The 21,485-nt window shown below is 34.7% G+C and overlaps 1 long non-coding RNA gene across 1 annotated transcript; it reads left to right on the top strand.

Moving 5' to 3' along the window:
• The first annotated feature begins 4,453 nt into the window (after positions 1-4,453).
• LOC123693564 lies at positions 4,454-14,495 on the top strand. The gene is made up of 4 exons (XR_006751697.1): positions 4,454-4,577; positions 12,178-12,331; positions 14,280-14,373; positions 14,460-14,495. It is a non-coding gene; the product is annotated as an uncharacterized LOC123693564 (long non-coding RNA).
• The last annotated feature ends 6,990 nt before the right edge of the window (positions 14,496-21,485 follow it).

Here is a 21,485-nt window from a genome sequence, read left to right on the forward strand (position 1 = left end):
TTTTAATAAAAATAAAATCGTTTGTATGGTCCTTAGTTATAAGGTACTTAGCGAAGTTTGACCAAAATTCAATAAAGAATAGTGGATTATAAAAATTAATTTGTTTACCGACCTTTATCAAAAATAGATTAACTAATAAGATGCTAAAATCTTCACCCGCTTTTATACACTTTTACATCAGACATCTCGATCAGCGATCGATCACGATTTTCCCAATTTCGTCTGTAATAGACAATCAATTTCTAAAAAAGCTGCATTATTGCGGCACGCGGTTCGCTAACAAATCTAATTTGGGAGACTCGTTGACTGCTGATGGAGTTGCTGATGGAGAGTTCTGAAGCACCATTTAGTTTGTCGCTCGTCAGTTTTTAACAAGTGCATTGAATGTTTGATAAAATTTTCACGGCTAATCTAATCTAATCTATGCCTATAGATTATGTTACTGAATCGGATGGAAATGTTTTTAAAATTTTGGGAACGAATTTTTTAACTGAATTTGTACTGAATAGTCGCAGATCATTCAATAGATACAATTTAGTTGTAAATACTGATACGATTTTGTATTTGAATTTTTTCAATTCACAGTTATTTTACAAATAACAGATACATACGGATACTATTTGAATTACATTTACATTTAAATTTTTTCAAATTTTGAAAATATAGAGATATAATATACATTGTAATAGGTACATATTTGTAGATAAAAATACATAAATGCTGCTTTCAATTTTAGATTCCGATTAATTAATTATTTAAGAAAACTAAACACTAATCACTATCTATACAATAAATAATTCCGTTTCCAAATTAGTTTCATCAAAGCTCGATTGCCTCATTTATCAATTACCTACTATACACCCAAATATTTAGCAAATCTTTAACAATAATTCAATCTCTACAACCGTTAGCGACTAATTGACCGTTGGCCGGCGCGATGCATTATTCAGGCAATCGATACCAAGTTAGGATTAGGACAATGCAGACCTTTAGCACAGATAATATAATACCTTTAGTATCAGATTAATGCGTGTGATACAGGGATAGCTCTATTAGCGGGTATAATGGGATTTACAATGAGCTTCATATTGGAACAATGGGAGGAACAAATTTTACTGAAATTGTTGTATCATCTAACCTACTATAACTATTTTTTAAAGCTTTCACCTACTCAGAACGTTCGAGAAAAATTAAACATAATATATCTAATATGTAAATTATTAAAATGTGCAAGTATATGTGTAAGTATCTTATTATAAACTAAGCAAATATGTAGATTGTAGATAATACATACTTTATAATTTTATTTAGTCAAATGTGGAATAATAAAAGGGTTAACAATTTATTTATAATGCAGTTGTCCTACTGCCTATACATTATGCGCGAATCCTGCATTGCGGACAAAAGTATTGTGTGAAACCTATTACTATGTTTATAAGATGTATTAATATGATATTGGACTGAATATTAATATTAACAAAAAACCGCTTATAAACATATTTTTATCAGAACTTATATGAATGAACGAAGCCGGATGATAAAGCTATCTGAATTTTAATTTTATTCAAATAACTCGATAAAATTTAATAATTTAAGACAGCATTATGTCAATGTATTTCATACTCCCCTAGAAAGATAATATTAAGTAAATAACTTTATTCATTCCTATACACGATATGGTAATAAATCAATTTATTATTTGCTTTATATGTTACTAGCTTCGCTCCGCGGTTTCACCCGTGTGGTTTCGCTCCTGTTGGTATTAGCGTGATGATAAATAGCCTAGTGTAGCCTTCCTCGATGAATGGGCTGTCTAACACCGAAAGAATTTTTCAAATCGGACCTAGTTCCTGAGATTAGCGCGTTCAAACAGAGAAACTCTTCAACTTTATAATATTAGTACAGATTTAAGCTTAGAATAAATAACCTGGATGGCTGGATGAAGGTATATGTACATGTTTGTTCCTCTTTCACGCGAAAACCACGATACGGATTTTGATGATACTTGGCAGTGATGTAGCTCATCTACCAGTATAAAACATAAGCTATAAAAATACTTGCATTTGCGGGTTCGTACTCGAGTGATACCGCGCGGCAAATCTAATCAATTACATACATATAATACATTCCTTGCTAACGTACGTTCCTTTACAACTGGCTCCTTTCTTCACTGCATATACTATTTATTGCCCGTGGCTCCGGCTAACTAACCAGCCATATTAATTACATCTACAATAGCACGGAATCAAACGGCAAGTACAACTACGAAGTACATTAGCGCGGAGCTTTAACTAATTGACACTGTGATGACTGTCGCGACGGACGGTGTTATTCTGGTAACTGTGCTCATTTTATTTATTTATTTATTATAATTAGATACAAAAATGATAAATACTAAACACTGATAGATAGATAAAATATTTCAGGAAGGAAGCTACACGACACACAGGAAACATTTTTAAGAGAAAAGGAAGATGAAAGGGAAAAACAAAGTATTGTTTCCTCGTCGTGTGAAACCTTATGACATAGTCCCATATGCTTAGATAAATAATAAAATAGAATTAATACTACATAAAAGCTTACCTTATTTACGAAAACTGCTTACGACTTATATTTTAGCCTTGCTAGTTCTTGAATTTTGACACATCATTGTGACATCATCCTATGACTATTTGTAATGCTTGTAGTCATTATTTACTATTAAATATTCATATTTATTAAAATAATTAACAGGCGAACACAATGTTTATGTATCTACTAGCTAGATTCCAAGTGAAGGGTGTCGACTGTCGGTTGACAAATAGTTGCTTAAAAATGTACATATGAAAAACAAAAATTAACATTATATATTTAAACCGTACTTTTACTTTTTTAAGCCAGTCAAATTACTTTTATTCCTACATACTGCATTAATATTAAAAATAATAATTTTGGCAGTGCACATAAAATCCTCCGTCGTATAATAATTTAAATAGTTTAAATATATGAATATCATATTCTAATCAATAACATTTGAATTGAAAAGAAAATATTCTCAAAACGTTTAACGTACCTTTGGCAAAGATTCTGTATGTTTCGTAAATTCTAGAAAGCTTCCACAAACGTATGAAAATACATTTATCTTATAGTCCTTCCAATATTACATTGCAACGTCAAGAATAAGGCTTCGCGCAGGATCAATAGCCATGCCGCTCTATATTTATCATTGGCTACAGTTCAAAATAGACTAAAAAGCCTTTTGTTTAACGTACCTTTAGATTAGTTTAATAATTTCTGCAACGTATAAACTATAAAAAAAAATCATTACTTTACTATTCATTCAATTACTTTAAGCTTCTTCCACAACACTATTTTTCATTAGGTACATATTTGATATTTCATAGCAAATATCTTATACCTATCTATTAACTTAGCATTGTTTTAATTAAAATCTGATGTAATACATAATCTAAATCGATGTGGGAATACCAAGTACTAAATGTAACCATGGAGTTCCATTTTCAAAATTTAGAATTTGAAACGAAAGAAATAAAGCTTAATTTTTTTTTATCGGCAGCCAGTGAATATTGCCATTGCAAATAAAAATACTAATATTATAAATAAATGATTATGTAATTCAAATCATAATATTTAAGTTTGTTATAATTCTTTATCATTTTTAACATTAACATAAACAAAAAATAATGTACTCGAAACATTATGTAAGTAGTTCATTATCCAATTTATTTAATGTTTCCTGAACGAAGTTCAAGTTCCAAATTCAAATATTATGTTTTTCATTATCTATCTGTGATCGTGGAATCTAGTACTGTGTCTAGTACGGCCAAGGTACCTGGCCGGCGTCAGATTGTGGTCACGAATGTATGCGAAACTTGTTTAAATCAAAGGATATTTAGCCAAGATTCGACTGAAAGGACGAAGGGATAGATACGGTATGCAAATGACATCCGTGGTGCAAGTTACAAATTCGTGAATATTTGAAAAAAGTGATAAATAAGACGTAAGGTAAGTTTATTTACGTCTCACTTTAAACTATAATTATAGCATCTTAGAACCATTGCTTAGAACTTGGAAATTTCGATTCAAATTATGAAGTGCTGTTTTTTTTTTTCTAACAATTAGAAATTAGGTAAACTTATAATCATTAAAAATAATTATCTACTGGTAAAATCACACCAATAATTATTTTCCCGTGTGAAACTTACTTAATTTATTAAAAATGAACTATTGCGAAAATTTGCTATTACAAAATTGAAACGGTACACTTTCATTTCGAATTAAAATTTAAAAACTTAACATTAAGTGAAATACTCACTCATTTCTATACAAGTTGGATAACCTCACTTAGATATAAAAAAAGATAATAATATTCGGTACACAAATCGCTCGTAACTCCTGCCTCACACAGTCTCATCGCACGCACTTTATGACCGCAGACTGTCGTCCACGAGTGTGGTTCAACTCTATTTATAATTATTCCACTGTCAACCTGGGACCAGTCGAGACTATTGTTTTATTGGGCTCTCCAGTACTATTGAGATCACGAAATTATTGTGGATAGTCCTCCTAGTGACCTGGTAAGTTTCAGCAATAGTTTTCTTGAATATTATATTATGAAACTAGCTGCGCCCCGCGTGGCTCCGCTCCTGTTGGTCTTAGCGTGATGATATCTAACAACGAAATATTTTTTTTTAAATCAGAACTGTAGTTCCTGAGATTAACACGTTCAAACAAACAAACTCTTCAGCTTTAGGTATAATATTAGTACCTATAGATGATTTAAAAACTACGTATTTTCCTTAAGAATGATATTAAAAATATTCTTATCAATTAATACTCTGAAAAAGTGTTTATTGTACTGAGCTGTAAGCTGTTCTCTTAAAGATATTTACGCGGAAGTAATATTTTGCATCAAAAGCAGCCAGGAATGAAAACTATTTGCAAGTCTTATTTCTGAAGAAATGTTAAGCTAATTGGATGTTGATTCAATAAACTATATTATTTATTATTGCTGCTATATTTATCTGCTTATTTTGTTTTACATAAAGATGAAATTAATAATAATTTTGTTGCAAATAGAAGCAAAAGCATGGCAAAAGAATATTTAAATACCATCTGAATAATAATCATCCTAAAACGCAAAGTGCTATGAAATACGGTCAAAAAATTCATGTGTAATGACATCCAGTGAAAGAAATGTTTTCATTTTACGGCATTAAAAACGGGGGTCGGGAGGGAAATTAAAATTTAATATCACAAAACCGCCTTTAGAAATGAAGAAAGTCGAGAGGCGTATTATTTCAAGTGAACGTTAGTCGGAGATATTGCTGTGGGCAATTTACTGCGCCCTATCTTCAATATTAAAGATTTCATTAAATCATACGTTTCGCATTAATACGGGTAGCGATTGACCCGAACGTGGTCTAAGTTTGGCTTCTGAGCGTTTTGTTGAGCGAGTTAGTGGGTCAGTAGTAATCTTTGACTTAAACTTCATATTATGATGAGGTAATTAAAGTGAAGAACGAATACACCTCTTATAGACTACAAGCCCGCATAGGAAAAAAATATGGGTCAAATGAACCACCAGGGGACATATCTAGAACGATAGAAGAGCATAAAATAATAAGATTCATCACTATGCCGTCACTTGTAAGCTGTCCAACTGAGTGCAGATGAGAATTGAAAAGTACAGGTAGACTCGGTAAATTTTGGTCATTTGACCATGTACGGCATTCTTAACCATCGATAGATCCATTAAAAATAATAAGAAACCGCTCAGTGCCGTACAAAAATGGTGGTCCACAAAGTCGGAATTTTTATTTAATTTCCGAGAGTTACCGGGGGTAAATTTGGTCATTTGACCATGTACGGCATCTGTGTCATACTATGCCTATACTGCTTTTAATCCATTATTCCGCAACGCCGTACAAAAATCATGGGGACAAGGGGAAAAAATCGAGAGTTGTAATCCCCTCTCTTTCCCCACTCCAGGGGGTCATTTGACACAACACGAAATAAATTTATTTTTAAAGTATTTTATGCATAGATAATATTTTTTCATGTGCCGTACATTTTCGTTGGTTCAAAGGGGAAAAATCTGAAAAAGAAAAAAATCCATATAACGAAATGTTTGCTTTATATTTTGATAATAAAATATAAATATACATTAATATTAATAAGCTCGAGGTGGTTAATTATCACCTTGGAAAGTCGGAGTCAGGTGGAATGGACTCCGTTAAATTGATGAACTAATAAAGAAGCTATATGAACGAAAAGATGTGAATTATATGCAATCAGCCCATGAATACAGGTAAAGTCACAAGCAAATGCTAGTAATACTATATACATATTCAAAATGTACAAGTAAAGCGCTTTCAAATGATACCAAACACGGCATATTTATCTTAACTTTATTTTTTTACTCTGTATGTTTTGTCCGCTAGAGGGCGCCACATTAGATTTTGTGAAACCCCATATAGCCTTTAGCTAGCTGGTCGCTGGTTATCCAGTGAACAATTCAGACGCTTCTAATGATATGTCATTTGTCGAATTCTGATAAGTAGTTTAGAAGTTACGAGGGAATAGATGAACATACATACATGACCTGTCAAAATCATAACCCTCCTTTTGCTTTGCCGTAGTTGGGTAAAAATATGTTAATGCCGTACTGTATCAAATGGCCATAAAGCACCCTTAAAATTGTAGCTTTCGTCGCTTTCATCAGCCTAAAAGATGTGGTCTGCACAAAAATGTACGGCATCGTTTTTTCCTAATTTATCTATGTTAATACTATTTAAAACAACGAATAAAGTGTAGAAAACTATTATATTTCATTAATCTACGATGTTTAAACTTTTACAAAATTTCTGTTTTTGCATTTCTCTATAACTTTTTTTAGAACGGTTTCTTTTGAACGGCAATACTATACAACAATTGAATTTTACAATATCATGTTAAAAAAAAAGTTCCCGTACAGGGTCAAATGACCTTACAGCTCTTTATATCAAGAATTCGATGAAATTAAGATGATTATTGGTATACATTTAAAAGAACAATTATTTTTTGACGGCATTGCTTTTAATAGTACTTTTAAGTGCTAGATAATGTTTTGGAACCGAAGCCGTACTTAGTCAAATGACCCCCTGGAGTGGGGAAAGAGAGGGGATTGCAACTCTCGATTTTTTCCCCTTGTCCCCATGATTTTTGTACGGCGTTGCGGAATAATGGATTAAAAGCAGTATAGGCATAGTATGACACAGATGCCGTACATGGTCAAATGACCAAATTTACCCCCGGTAACTCTCGGAAATTAAATAAAAATTCCGACTTTGTGGACCACCATTTTTGTACGGCACTGAGCGGTTTCTTATTATTTTTAATGGATCTATCGATGGTTAAGAATGCCGTACATGGTCAAATGACCAAAATTTACCGAGTCTACCTGTACTTTTCAATTCTCATCTGCACTCAGTTGGACAGCTTACAAGTGACGGCATAGTGATGAATCTTATTATTTTATGCTCTTCTATCGTTCTAGATATGTCCCCTGGTGGTTCATTTGACCCATATTTTTTTCCTATGCGGGCTTGTAGTCTATTATAAAAATTTAACGTATCGTTGAACGTCTCTACATTCGAAACAAAAAGCTGTGTGTTAACGGGCATTTATAACCTAAAGTAATGAACTATAAAGACGACATACACGGCACTCGACAGCAATATTTTTATCAAAATACATAATTTGTCCAAATTCATTTAAAATTTAATTAAATCAGAAAATCCTTTTCAGTAAACAGTTATAGGGGTATTTTCTTAGCACCATCCTTGTCACGATCTTTTAAATAAAAACTTAATACCGATTTATATGCAGAGGCCTGAAATATGAAAGGTTTCATTAAATCATGCGTCGCAATAAAACAGTTTGATACCGCAGTTACGTCGAGGCGAGTCGGGTGGCCGACTTAATGACTTGTACGTTTTGACCCTTGGATATTTTGCGTGAGGTGTGAGCTATGGATAGTAGCGAGAGCGTTTCTTGTCACATAGCAATCTAATAGACGGATTCACATAGAGCGAACAGATGAGTCTAGTCGTTTGCTCGCTCTGTCTAAAAAAATCAATTTCTTCAATAATAGGCGGGTCCACTCAGAGCTCGCGAAGCATTTTCCTCCGCTGAAGAGAGTGCGCATTCTTCAGCCTAGACACGTCCACTGTCCAGTTCACACAGACCGATATGTTCGGTCGCACAGCAATAGTTTCGCGAGGCTGCTTGTTCTATGCATTTTTTTACTCAACTTGCTGGCCGTGAATCATGTGACTATAAGTAGTCAAATGACATAACACTCACAACACTGGTGACAAGATCATATTATTATATTTACTTTAAAGTTAAAAAGTCGTTATTACTTACGCTCTTGCTAATATAACATGCTTTAATCTCACATTTGCTACATAAAGAATAAAACAACGAATGGTCGAATAAATAAATCGCTTCATTATTCATAACAAAAACATGTAGAAAGTTTAGCGAGTGATGTAAAATCAGACTGTTCAAAGTAGAAGCTAAAGCAAATAGACTGCTCTTCCGGCGCTTGCAAGGTCCACACAAGTACAGTTTTATGTGTATTCTTCGCATTTATAAATTATAACTATCTTGTAAGTTGTACTTCGCTTAAGTTTTCGATTTCAAAGAACAAGAAAATAAAGTCAAGTAGATCGAAAATATACTTCCTAAGGTGTCGTAAATTGTGCCTTTTGGGTATACAACTGTGCAGTAAACAGTGGCCTTAGCCATCATTAAAGGTCAGTGTTTATTGCCGCCATTCATGCACATGCCTTCTGCTACGTACTGCTACGTCAGTTACCCCTATTAGAATCGGTAAATAAGGCTATGCCCTATATCATCAGTATTATCTATCCTTTCATGATGTATCGCAATATTCCCTAACTTGTATCACATGAGGGACGTGTTCCATGGTTTATGACAGAATCCGCGATTTGGAATGTAAATTTGTACTTCGACGCTTTACGAGCTAGTGATAAGACTCAAATTACCGTCCTGTTTACGACGCAGGCCTGCACAGATGGTAATGATGTGCCAGTGTGACCTATAATTCTGATATTAGGTGAATTAAAAGCCTGTCGCTTGTCATATTTAATTACGTTGCAAATTAATGAGGTCATCATTGAGATTAATGTTAAGTGTACATATTCACTTTGCATTAAGCATAGTGTGAATAAATATGGAACTTATTTATGAATATGAAGTTAGATTTAAGGAAGTTTTTCATCGTATATTTTATAGCTTAATTGACTGACCTTGACCCATTTTTGTCCTAATAAAAGTTTGTTGGTAACTAAGCAAGTATTTAAGTTTTATAAAATTTGCTACGAGTAAATATTATAGGTATTATTTTTAAAATAGGGCCCAGAGGCCAGATATCGTTTAAAATTGATATTAATTTAGCTTTTTTCACGTTTGTTTTTGTAAAACAATTCATAAACTTACAAGGTTTCCTTTCCCTTCCATAATCGAAAATTCAAAAACTCAAAATTCATCAGGTACATTAAGCCCTAGGGGGTATTTATAATTATTACAGGGTCTGCCCAAGGAAGGGCTCCACGGGGACCAAGGGTAGGATTATACTGTATTAATTAATGTTGGGAGAATCTTTGACGTGACGATGCTTCATTCCTTTGGACCCTGGGGTAGTGACACGTTTTTGTAGGCCTAATTGATTTATATGAGTTCGCTTGTTTGTGCATTTTTTTTATGCCCAGTTTTCCAGAGGTGACTGAAGTTAATAACTCGCTACGAATAGAAACAGAAATAACATAGATAAATAATAAATACCTATGCTCCAATAGTACATACAATTCATGATTTTATAAAATAAAATTAAAAAATTATAATAAATTGGCTAATCTTTGCAGTAAAAACGAGCATCCTAAGATCATCCTAAGTTCATTTTCAATCATCATAGTTATAAATATTTTAAATATTTTTCTGCGTTCAGTTTCATGTAGAATTATCGTATTTGAGCATAATTTCACTGTCTATCTTTTAATTAAAATATTATTTGATTGTTTAGTACCTATCAAATCTTAGTTATTCTACATATAAGACTTTTTTATCGACATTGCTAATTCTTACAAAAACTCCAGATACCTACTTAATTTAGTTTAGCTATTTAGTTAAGTAAGGAAGCAATTAATACGTAGGTAAGTGGACCAGTCTTATGATCAAAGACTCAAAAGAGCTGCTTCATATTGTGAAACCTTATAAATACTTCAATTATATCGAAGTTTTAGAAAAGCTTGTCTAATTTCATCCACAATAGGATAAAAGGAAGAAAAGATCCAATTATTCAAAGTGGAATGACCTATAGAAATGGAGTATAATCAGATTTTTTGGCTCCAGACCGACAAACGTTCCATAATATTAACAGTGTGTTCAAACAATAACGTTAACTTTGCAAAACGATTCCAATATAAATTCCAATTAACCGCGCAAAACGAGGAAAACAGAATCTGATTAAATTCATACAAAAGGCCGAAGACACGTAAAATACACTCGGCGATCTCTATTTCAAGACCAAAACATAGATTATGCGGTTGCAGATCCGTTCTTTCAGAACTGCCTAAATGATGTATATTTATTATTCCTTATATCTATGAAACAAAAAGAATCAAAGAAAAGATTATGTTTTATTATTTTTGTTCCATATGGAATAATAAATTAATGTATATACATACAACATTCTAATTTAAACACGCAAATATATTATTTAATCTCAATACTTATTTCGATAAAGAATAACATGTGTTACCCGAGATACTTTTATTTTTTAGCACCAAGCAAGCTAGTTTATAGAATTTAGTTGTAAAGTTCATGCTTACGCATAACATCATAATATATAACTTACTTTGATGGAGTGAAATAACTTCAAAATTGGGTCAGATGGCATATCTGGTCAGTACTCTATGGTAAACCTCAGTCGCGGCACTCAATGCGAAGGTATTTTCCAATTACTCTCGAATCCTTCAATTTTCCCCTTGCTGGGAATTTTATTAAGTCTGTCTCTATCTTACTGTGTGTAAATTCACACGTGTAAAAGAGAGAGAGGTAAGGTGTCGGGTCTCACAGCTTAATTTTCATTCGCCCGAGGCCATCTCCGTCTACTGTATGATACGTAAATTGAAAAGGTAATCCAAACTATTTGATATTACGATTCTACTAATTAAATGTTAGTTCTATGTACCTTGTAAGCTTCTGAGTTTTGAGACAAATTGCAAATTGTATTATAAACTCTACTTCGTTTCTCCGGCAACAAATTAAAGCAAGAGATTCTGTGAATAGAATTCGTTCTAAGAAATGTGTCGATAAGAAATGAATATCTCTGCTAGATATTAAATTATTTTAATATTTAACAAGGTATTTAATAAACATTGATTAAAATTGAAAATATTAATTTACTTTAAATGATATTAATATGTTTATTTTTGGAAAGAAAATGATTATTTAGAATCATCGAATCACTTTTCCGCTAACCGTGTATAAAATAATTATTTGTGTCTGCTTAGAGATTTAATTTATCAACTCTAAACACATTGAAATATAAGCAATACAGTGGTGTAGTATTCTTAAGGGTCAAGTGACCCTTAAATACACTAAAGATTTCATCCCGACCTCACTAAAACTAAGACGCACTTGATTGAAACGACGACGATATTAAATTTTATCGGAGGTCACTTTACGCGCCAAGAGTGCCAAAAGGGATGCTTCGTAAAGACCTTTGTTTATTTCCTTCGAGTGAATTGTTCGAGTGAAGAATTGTTTTACTAAATATTTTAAGCATATACCTACTATTAACTAAATACTCAAACTCAAACAATATTTACTTACAATATACCTACAGAATACCAGTTCTATAGTTTAAATCCGAAGAAAAAGTTACAAAACTTCTGTAATTCCATAAAAATACTGAATAGTGATATCCTTTTGCAATTGTCTCTAAAATACAGGCGTGTAAAAATCCCACCTATCATTTTAATTTCGCTTTGAATAAAAAAAACAGAGACAAATAGCTACAATTTGTAAAAGTTCCTTTTATGATTTATTTTAAGCACCTCATTTTCCCGCCAATACCCCAGTAAATTCTGCTGACATTTGTTTTAGGATGTTTCTCAACATCAAAGGATCCAGGATATCTCGTGAAGAGCTTGGAGGGTCCTCGTGCACTCTGAGGGAGCTCTACAATCTAATAGCACCGATTTACTGCTCACATTAACACAATAGCGACGAGTAGCATGTGAATCCTAAATAATAAGAGGTGATTTATTCATGAATCGTTATGAAGTAAAAAAATGAATCCAAATCCAATGGCAAATCGATCATGGTAAGGAGATGAATATCCAAGATGAGGGGATAGGACTAAGATCATAATATGAGAAAAGATAAGGATCTTTAAAAGAATGAAAACTTCACTACGTCTTATTTTTATGAAACATTGAAATAAAAAATATCAATTCTATTTTAAATTGATGTTGTTAACTAATTGGCTCTACAATTTGAACTTAAATAAAGTTAACATTATTTAACACGATATAACTTTCTAACTTATAAAATACAGGCAAACCTACCGTTCCGTAACAGTTAAAATGTCCTGAAATCCACAATACGCTACAATTATAAAATTAATAAAGATCACGATTGTCCCCTAACATTCGCCCAGTGCATCGAGGTCTCCTTCAATTAGGGAAGTTTTCGCTCATTGCATTTCTTGGACAACTTAGCAACACAAATAACCGTTAAAGAAGGGTCCTAATGAATATCTTGGGAATGAACACTAATCCACTTTGAGCACGTGACCTGCTTCCTTTATTCTATACAGATGGAGATATATAACCTTATTGGTCTAATCTCATGATCCATTAAAACACAGATCAACATCATTGTTAGTAATTAGTTAAAAGATTTATCAATCTTTTGTCGTACTCTAAACTAGTAAAAATTATTAAGAATTACGCAATAAAAATACTGTTTTTACTAACTTAGCATATATACTCAACCATTTACTTATAAATTGCCATATACATAAAAAATAACTAATACCACTTTTAACGTTCATCATTTTGACACATTACACGAATCGTAAAATGTGAATCGCCTCTGCAAAAGATGTGGCTGTGGTAGCAGCGTTTACATTAAAATATATTTCCCAACTACGTCATCGACCGTCGACGCGTCGTTGTTTCAGGACACAAGAAAAGACTGGTTGCTGGATATAGGGCATAGATTTTCTAAAAAAAAAGCGGAGAGGAGCAATCTGCAATCCAGTGTCTGTGCGTATCTATACTAAACACGTGATAAAGACCCGATCTGATTTTCTTTTTGCATGATAGAAAATAGACAAATTCATTCATTTATCCAAACGTCCTCAAGAACTTCTCACGTTTGATACGTTATTTTGACCTACTTCATAATTTTTACTAGCCTAATTATAATTAATTAGGTTTGTGATTGATCGTATTGATGTTGTATGTTTATTCTTTCGCAAAAAAAATGTAACCGGACGACCGGATCAGTATGAAAATTGATTATAGTCTGGATAACGAAGTTTACTTTTACCTGGGTATCACGCGAGTAACGCCACATATTCTAGCTAGAACAAAAGGAATAAATCGCTCAAGTAGCCGCTCTCAGTGTAACCACAACTTTTCCCTCGTAAACAGTTTACGACGAGCTACCAGCGGTGAAGATTACAATCGTGCATTTATTTTACAGTGTCATTATACCATAGCCTGAAGCTTTGTTCCGATGCTTATATTTTCCGTTAATTTTTCCCCATTTTACATAGTACACATTACAAGGCTTTTGCCTGTTAAACCTCTATTTACGGTTGTATGTAGCACATCATTTTTCTTTGCGTTTAAAGCAATAAATTTTCCTTCGTTCACTTTCCAACGTGAAAATATAAATGGCTTAGAGTTTTGTTCAATGAAGTATTATTAATAATAATACATACACATTACATTTAATTTAAAGTTTAAACTATTTCAAATACCAGGTCCGCTTCATAACTTATGGTAAAAAATTATGGTTTTAAACGAATAATTACATTACTTATTATTAATATAAAGTAATAGGTAACTGAAATAATATAAATAAGATATAGCCTCACAATGCACTTACTTATAATAAACGTAACGTAGCATAATTAAAAAATGATAGTATCAATATTATTACCTATCTTTTAAACTGAAGTTCCATATTTTCAGAAAACAGGAAATGACGAATCATTCAGCATGGACCGGAAGCCAGCCGGAGACGCCGCGTGCGCCCAAAACTAGATTCAATTATTTCTCATTTCAGGTCAAAGAATAATTTGTTTCAGAATAAATTAGTTGTATCTTTTGGATGTAATATACCTTAATAAACTTTCATTTGTTATTTTCTAGGGACAAGAAAATTATTTCCTGAGGAAAAGAAACTGGTATTCGATATTGGATTTTTTTAAGAATCAAAATATGATTTAATAGATAAGTGATTATGGCAATATTTTATATTGCCATACTCACTAATCATAAGTATTAGATTTGCATACTTTAATTTTAGTGTCATCCCTACTCCTAGTCATTTTAGTCAAGTTGTCACACTTGCAGGTAATATGAAAAATAATCTGTTATAATAAATTTAAAAATAAACAGGCTAAACTTTCATACTTTCAAATTCACAAACCTGTTAAAAATAACATGTGAACGGTAAACGAATCAACATTATCTTCTAATAGCTAATCTTGCACATCTGCAAAATAATCTATGTGCAGAACAAATGACCGTAAAAGTCGGGCGATAAATTGCTTTTGAAAGGAAGTCGCGGCTGAGTAATGAGTAGGGAGGTTTTGTTTAAGAAAATTTTTCGAATGGCGCGAATCCTTCGATTGCAGCGCCCAAGCTTTGTTCGTCTTTAAAATGTCTAAAGAACAATACCGCTTCAAGCGCTAGTTGTGACAAAACTTAAGCGGTCATCATTAAAAAGTTAAAAAGTGAACGATTTATTTTTAATGAGTACTTTTGTGATGTCTTAAAATTTTCTAGAAATATTTTTTAATGAAAACGGGATTTTATGGACCTGGATATTTACGTTTAAATTATGTAGGTACATGTAACATGATAATGTTTACATAAGAATTACCGCAGAACTTAATATATTTATCTATTACACGAAAAGATAAATACGCTTTGGTAGGTACGTTGACTATCAATGTATTGTAATTTTATTTGTGTGTTATAAGATTAATTAATGAATACGTTTGCCAATTGTAAAAATACTTTACCCATCAAAAGATAAATTAATATTATGAACAAGGAATACTTACCCGATTCAAGAAATCAACAATACAGTTAATTTTGATTTTAGGTGGGTGAAATAAACACCACCGTCGTATAAAAAATATAAAGTATAATAATATTATCTACTAGAAAGATGACACACATCGCCTTATAAAACGCCATAAAGTGTAGCTTCCCACATCGTCGGATCCACAGTCGGATCTTTGTTATCCCGTATGTAATGCACATACAAGAATAATGACAGGCACATTATCCACTTGTCTTGCATTCTCCCTGTCCTGAAGTTCCATTAGAGGAAGATGGGAATAAAAGCAAAGAAACGATACACAAAGCATCCATAAGGAATATGTAATATGATGCATTTAAGTAGAATACGATATGATGTTAAATATTTATATTGTAACTAAGTGAGGCTAATAACATTAATGTTTAATGAAAAGGCGAGCATTTACCTAAAAACGTAAGACTAAAAATAAAAATGGAATGAAACACAATGTTGCATTGCTTAATTTTACAATAATAGATATTATTATATTATTTTATAATATCTATGTTCTATAAAATATTATGTGTAAAGTGTAAAAAGACTGCCGCTTATGCTACTACCCGAGGGGCATAGGGATATTTAGCGGGGCAGCAGTATTTCTCTACCAGCTCTCATGCTATATTCCATCAATAATTTACTACGGGTCAATTTTGCGCTATACTCACCGTGCTTGATGCATGTTGTTAGATTGGTACTCCACCACGCTGCAGTACTAGGCTAGCTATTAGTGGTATTTTCCACTATTTTCCACCATCTTCTTTAGACACAGTAGATGAAGGACATAAAATATGCTGAATTTCGTATTTTCGAACTTATATTACTTTTGAGCTTAGACTCTAACAGTTCAATAAAAATAACAAATAAAAACTGTATATGTAAACTATAATTATTATTAACCTCCTGGGGCCTGCGGTCATATATATATTACACTAGCTTTCCGCCAGCGGCTTCGCCCGCGTTTTCAAAGAAAAACCCGCATAGTTCCCGTTACCGAGGGAATTCCGGGATAAAACCTATCCTATCTCTCAAGTTGGATCGAACTGCACATGGTGTGCGAATTTTATTATAATCGGTTAAGTGGTTTAGGAATCCATTGAGGACAAACATTGTGAAACGAGATTTATATATATTAAGATAAACAATAAAAAAATATTTCAACGCCATCTTTTGCGTATATGCGAGAATAATACCTCAAATCGATGTAGTGGTATGTCATCCGCTATACTAAACGGTTTTTGGTTTTATAAGTGACACTGATTTGAAGTATTCTCATTTGGAAGTTGACGGTGGCTGTGCGACGGCAAACACGTGGTCAGTAATCTTACATTTCTAGTGGAACCATTAGTATACATTGCCGTCTTTACCATTGGGGCACAGGGGGCCAGTGCCCAGGGCCCCCCATCGTCTGGGGGCCCCCCTGGAGGAGATTTTTGGAGACAATTTTTCTCACATATATCTCAAAATATTTTATTAAAAGCCTTAGTTAAAAGCAATACACTTTTCTCGTTGCCAGAACGTCAGATCATTTTCAGATTTATTCGAATCAAAACATCTATGTATAGGAATAATTCGAGTGATTCGAACACCATTATAATTAACTTATCAGACATTTACTTGAATTATTTTCGGAATTATGAAAATAATAACAAGTCTAAGTCTACAGAATAGCTTTTAATATGGGCGTTGTGACAAAACTTTAATCTCTGGGCCTGTAGACAAGTGGCAGAAACGCTAGAGAATAGAAACCGCTATTGATACTAATTGATATCCCACCAAAAACATAAATATGTAAAAATTGGAGCCGAGTTCAGTTTTTACATTAATGTTTTTGGTGGGATATCATTACTTTTTGGACAGAAAATTACTCTGCAAATTTGATTTACTTCAAGAATATAATACTTTTTATATACGATTTTTTTTTCTTGCGGTTTCTCTGTATGGTTTGTTTAGTATTATTTTCTATATTTTCTTGTATGTTTTGAATGTCAGCGCACATTGCCCTGTGCAAAAAATTATCTGCAATTTTTTAAACACGTTTTCTGTTTAAAAAATTATTAATTATTTTACTCTAAACGCGCCTAAAGATGTTTCACTTATATTAATATTACGTAAATTAAATCATTTCGACCTTCGACGAAGCCTTCTTTCATTACACTGAAATTAGGTAAAACTAAACTACGAACACGAACACGAACGCGAACGCGAACGCGAACTCGAACGCGAACGCGAACGCTTACGCTAACGCTAACGCTAACGCGAGCGTGAACGCGAACGCGAGCGCGAACGCGAACGCGAGCGCGAACGCGAGCGCGAACGCGAGTGCGAAAGCGAACGTGAACGCGAGCGCGAACGCGAACGCGAACGCGAGCGCGAGCGCGAACGCGAGCGCGCACGCGAACGCGAGCTCGAACGCGAGCGCGCACGCAAAAACGAACGCGAACGCGAACGCGAGCGCACACGCGAGCGCGAACGCGAACGCGAACGCGAGCGCGCATGCGAAAGCGAACGTGAACGCGAACGCGAGCGCGAAAGCGAACGCGAACGCGAGCGCGAAAGCGAACGCGAACGCGAGCGCGAACGCGAGCGCGCACGCGAGCGCGCACGCGAACGCGCACGCGAAAACGAACGCGAACGCGAGCGCGAAAGCAAACGCGAGCGCGAACGCGAGCGCGCACGCGAAAACGAACGCGAACGCGAACGCGAGCGCGCACGCGAACGCGAACGCGAGTGCGAACGCGAACGCGAAAGCGAACGTGAACGCGAACGCGAGCGCGCACGCGAAAGCGAACGCGAACGCGCACGCGAAAACGAACGCGAACGCGAACGCGAGCGCGCACGCGAAAACGAACGCGAACGCGAACGCGAGCGCGCACGCGAACGCGAACGCGAGTGCGAAAGCGAACGTGAACGCGAGCGCGAACGCGAACGCGAAAGCGAACGTGAACGCGAACGCGAGCGCGCACGCGAAAGCGAACGCGAACGCGAACGTGAACGCGAGCGCGCACGCGAACGCGAACGCGAACGCGAACGCGAACGCGAACGCGAACGCGAACGCGAACGCGAGCGCGCACGCGAACGCGAACGCGAACGTGAGCGCGCACGCGAGCGCGAACGCGAAAGCGAACGCGAACGCAAACGCGAACGCGAGCGCGCACGCGAGTTCGAGCGCGAAAGCGAACGCGAACGCGAGCGCGAACGCGAATGCGAACGCGAACGCGAGCGCGAACTCGAACGCGAACGCGAACTCGAACGCGAACGCGAAAGCGAACGCGAACGCAAACGCGAACGCGAGCGCGCACGCGAGTTCGAGCGCGAAAGCGAACGCGAACGCGAGCGCGAACGCGAATGCGAACGCGAACGCGAGCGCGAACTCGAACGCGAACGCGAACTCGAACGCGAACGCGAAAGCGAACGTGAACGCGAGCGCGAACGCGAACGCGAACGCGAACACAAACTCAAACTCCAACACCAATTCGAATTCGAACGCGAACTAGTACTTAGTAAAATTATCTATACAAAAGAATCAATACATTATTTTCCTAAGATGTAGCTTCCTACCATTTTAATAAGAAACGGCTACGAAAGAATAATGTGTGCGTGTACTTGTGTACACACGTAAGAAGTGAAACTTCTTTATAATCTTATTTTTCCAAAAATTATATACCTATATGCAACTTTACAGAAACGTCGTCGAAGACATCGAATCACGCGTGGTAGGGATAAGAAAAAAATGGCGCGTAACGAAAAAATGTTACACTAAATTTTTTTCCAACCCCGATAAAGAAGTTTCACTTCAAAAAATCCAGATGCTAATATTAAAAAGATAAATTTGAAAAAGTGAAAGGTAATTTGAAAAAGTAATTCTTAAAATATTTCTTAATTAAATTTAATTTAAGTCAACTTTGGAGCGCCATTACAGCAGCAGCAAAAAATAAGGAAAAAAAGTTTCATCAAAAGACCATATACCTAATACAAAATTGGTCAGAAGTAACTTTTTTGTAAAATGTATAAAAAAATGGAGCAAAAATTTTACATAGAAATTTTCTCATTTCTTATTAGTTACTTCTATAAGTTTCAATTTAGGGCAGAAACACATATATTTATGGGAAAAAATTTGTAACTAGTTTGGTTTCAAAGGGCCCCCAATTCTTGTGTGCCCAAAGGCCCCGGCATAGTCTAAGACGGCCCTGTTAGTATATTTCAGTATATCTTTGTATATCTAATGATAATAGATATTATTTCTGCAACCGCAATAGTTATTTTGTAAGATAAATCTAAAACTTGTGAAAAATATAAATGTTTTCTTTTATGTCATACTGGTAAGACATTTGGTCTCAATTCTTGCCAAATTGGCATTGGTTACTAGGGCCCCATGTATTACCTATATGACATTCTTTAGTTTATGTTACAGATTTTATTATAATTTTCAAGGATTATAAGATACTGAGATTTACCCACACCTGGATGAGTCAAATATTGACCTATATGATAGACCTATGGAGTTTCTTGCCGGTTCTTCTCCATAGATACTGCTTTCCGAATCGGTGGTAAATGTTAATACTGTTATGACGATTTAAAAGTGCTTTTAGATGAAGTCTAATTGAATAAATAAATGTTTGAGATGAAAATAATCCCCCAAATGATACCGATGAAGCCGCCCAAATACCAGAAAATGATTCTTCTTCCATTCGTCCACTGAGTATGAGTCATGTCAGACAGAATCGTTACTATGTATGTCGTCTTCAGTTGTTGGCAGACCATCTTAGGGACGCACATCACGTGGAGCAAGCATTAGAGGAGGCTGACCGAGAGGATGGATAAGAAATAAGACCTAGGGGTGGACGTGACAATATAAATACACCGCCGCGCCGGTGCAAAATACTTGAACTGGTCGTTTCTTACCCTTAAAAATACCTATCTTTGAACCAAGGTACAAAAAACAGACACAGAACAATGGATAGAATAATAAATATTTAGATTCAAGTTTAAAAATATATAATAACTAAAAACACGTCATGTAGTTTTTCTTCATTTTCATAAACTCATTACACTTGGAACTGGGACCTCTTGTAATATAGGTATATCTAATAAAAATCAATGCCACTTTTCGTTGTAATTCCATAACTCGAGAACGGCTGAACCGATTTCGATAATTCTTTTTTTATTATAATCCTTGAAGCACGAGGATGGTTCTTATGTAGAGAAAACTTAAACATGTACCACGGGCGAAGCCGGGGCGGACCGCTAGTATGACATAAAGAAAATCCAAGTTTTCCACGAAAGATTTTTTTTACCATTTTTTTGAATATCTATAATTGCATTAGAACAGATACAGCTAATTTTTATTAAAAAAGAAAGAAAAAAAAATCCTGGGTCTCAGGAGGTTAAAGTATGTTCTATGTACATCATTAAATCATACTATAGTGACTGGACCGCAAAATAGGTACAAAGTGGACCAGATTCCGGACACTGGTGCTTGAATGAATAATAATGTATTTGTATATTTCTTAATTATAATCCTTAGTAATCCTTAGTTATAACACAGTTGACAGATATATACTACGTAATCTGTACAAAAACAACCATTGTGTATCTATACACAGTTGTCGCACATTACTAATCTGTGGGACTGTGGCTGTCATTGTTCACTTGTCAATTGTCATAAATTCTCGTCAAATTGTCAAGTTTTTATTTACAATACAAAAGAAAATCCAAGTTTTCCACGAAAGATTTTTTTTACCATTTTTTTGAATATCTATAATTGCATTAGAACAGATACAGCTAATTTTTATTAAAAAAGAAAGAAAAAAAAATCCTGGGTCTCAGGAGGTTAAAGTATGTTCTATGTACATCATTAAATCATACTATAGTGACTGGACCGCAAAATAGGTACAAAGTGGACCAGATTCCGGACACTGGTGCTTGAATGAATAATAATGTATTTGTATATTTCTTAATTATAATCCTTAGTAATCCTTAGTTATAACACAGTTGACAGATATATACTACGTAATCTGTACAAAAACAACCATTGTGTATCTGTACACAGTTGTCGCACATTACTAATCTGTGGGACTGTGGCTGTC

This window comes from Colias croceus, chromosome 8, assembly GCF_905220415.1.
Source record: "Colias croceus chromosome 8, ilColCroc2.1".
Lineage (NCBI taxonomy): Eukaryota > Metazoa > Arthropoda > Insecta > Lepidoptera > Pieridae > Colias > Colias croceus.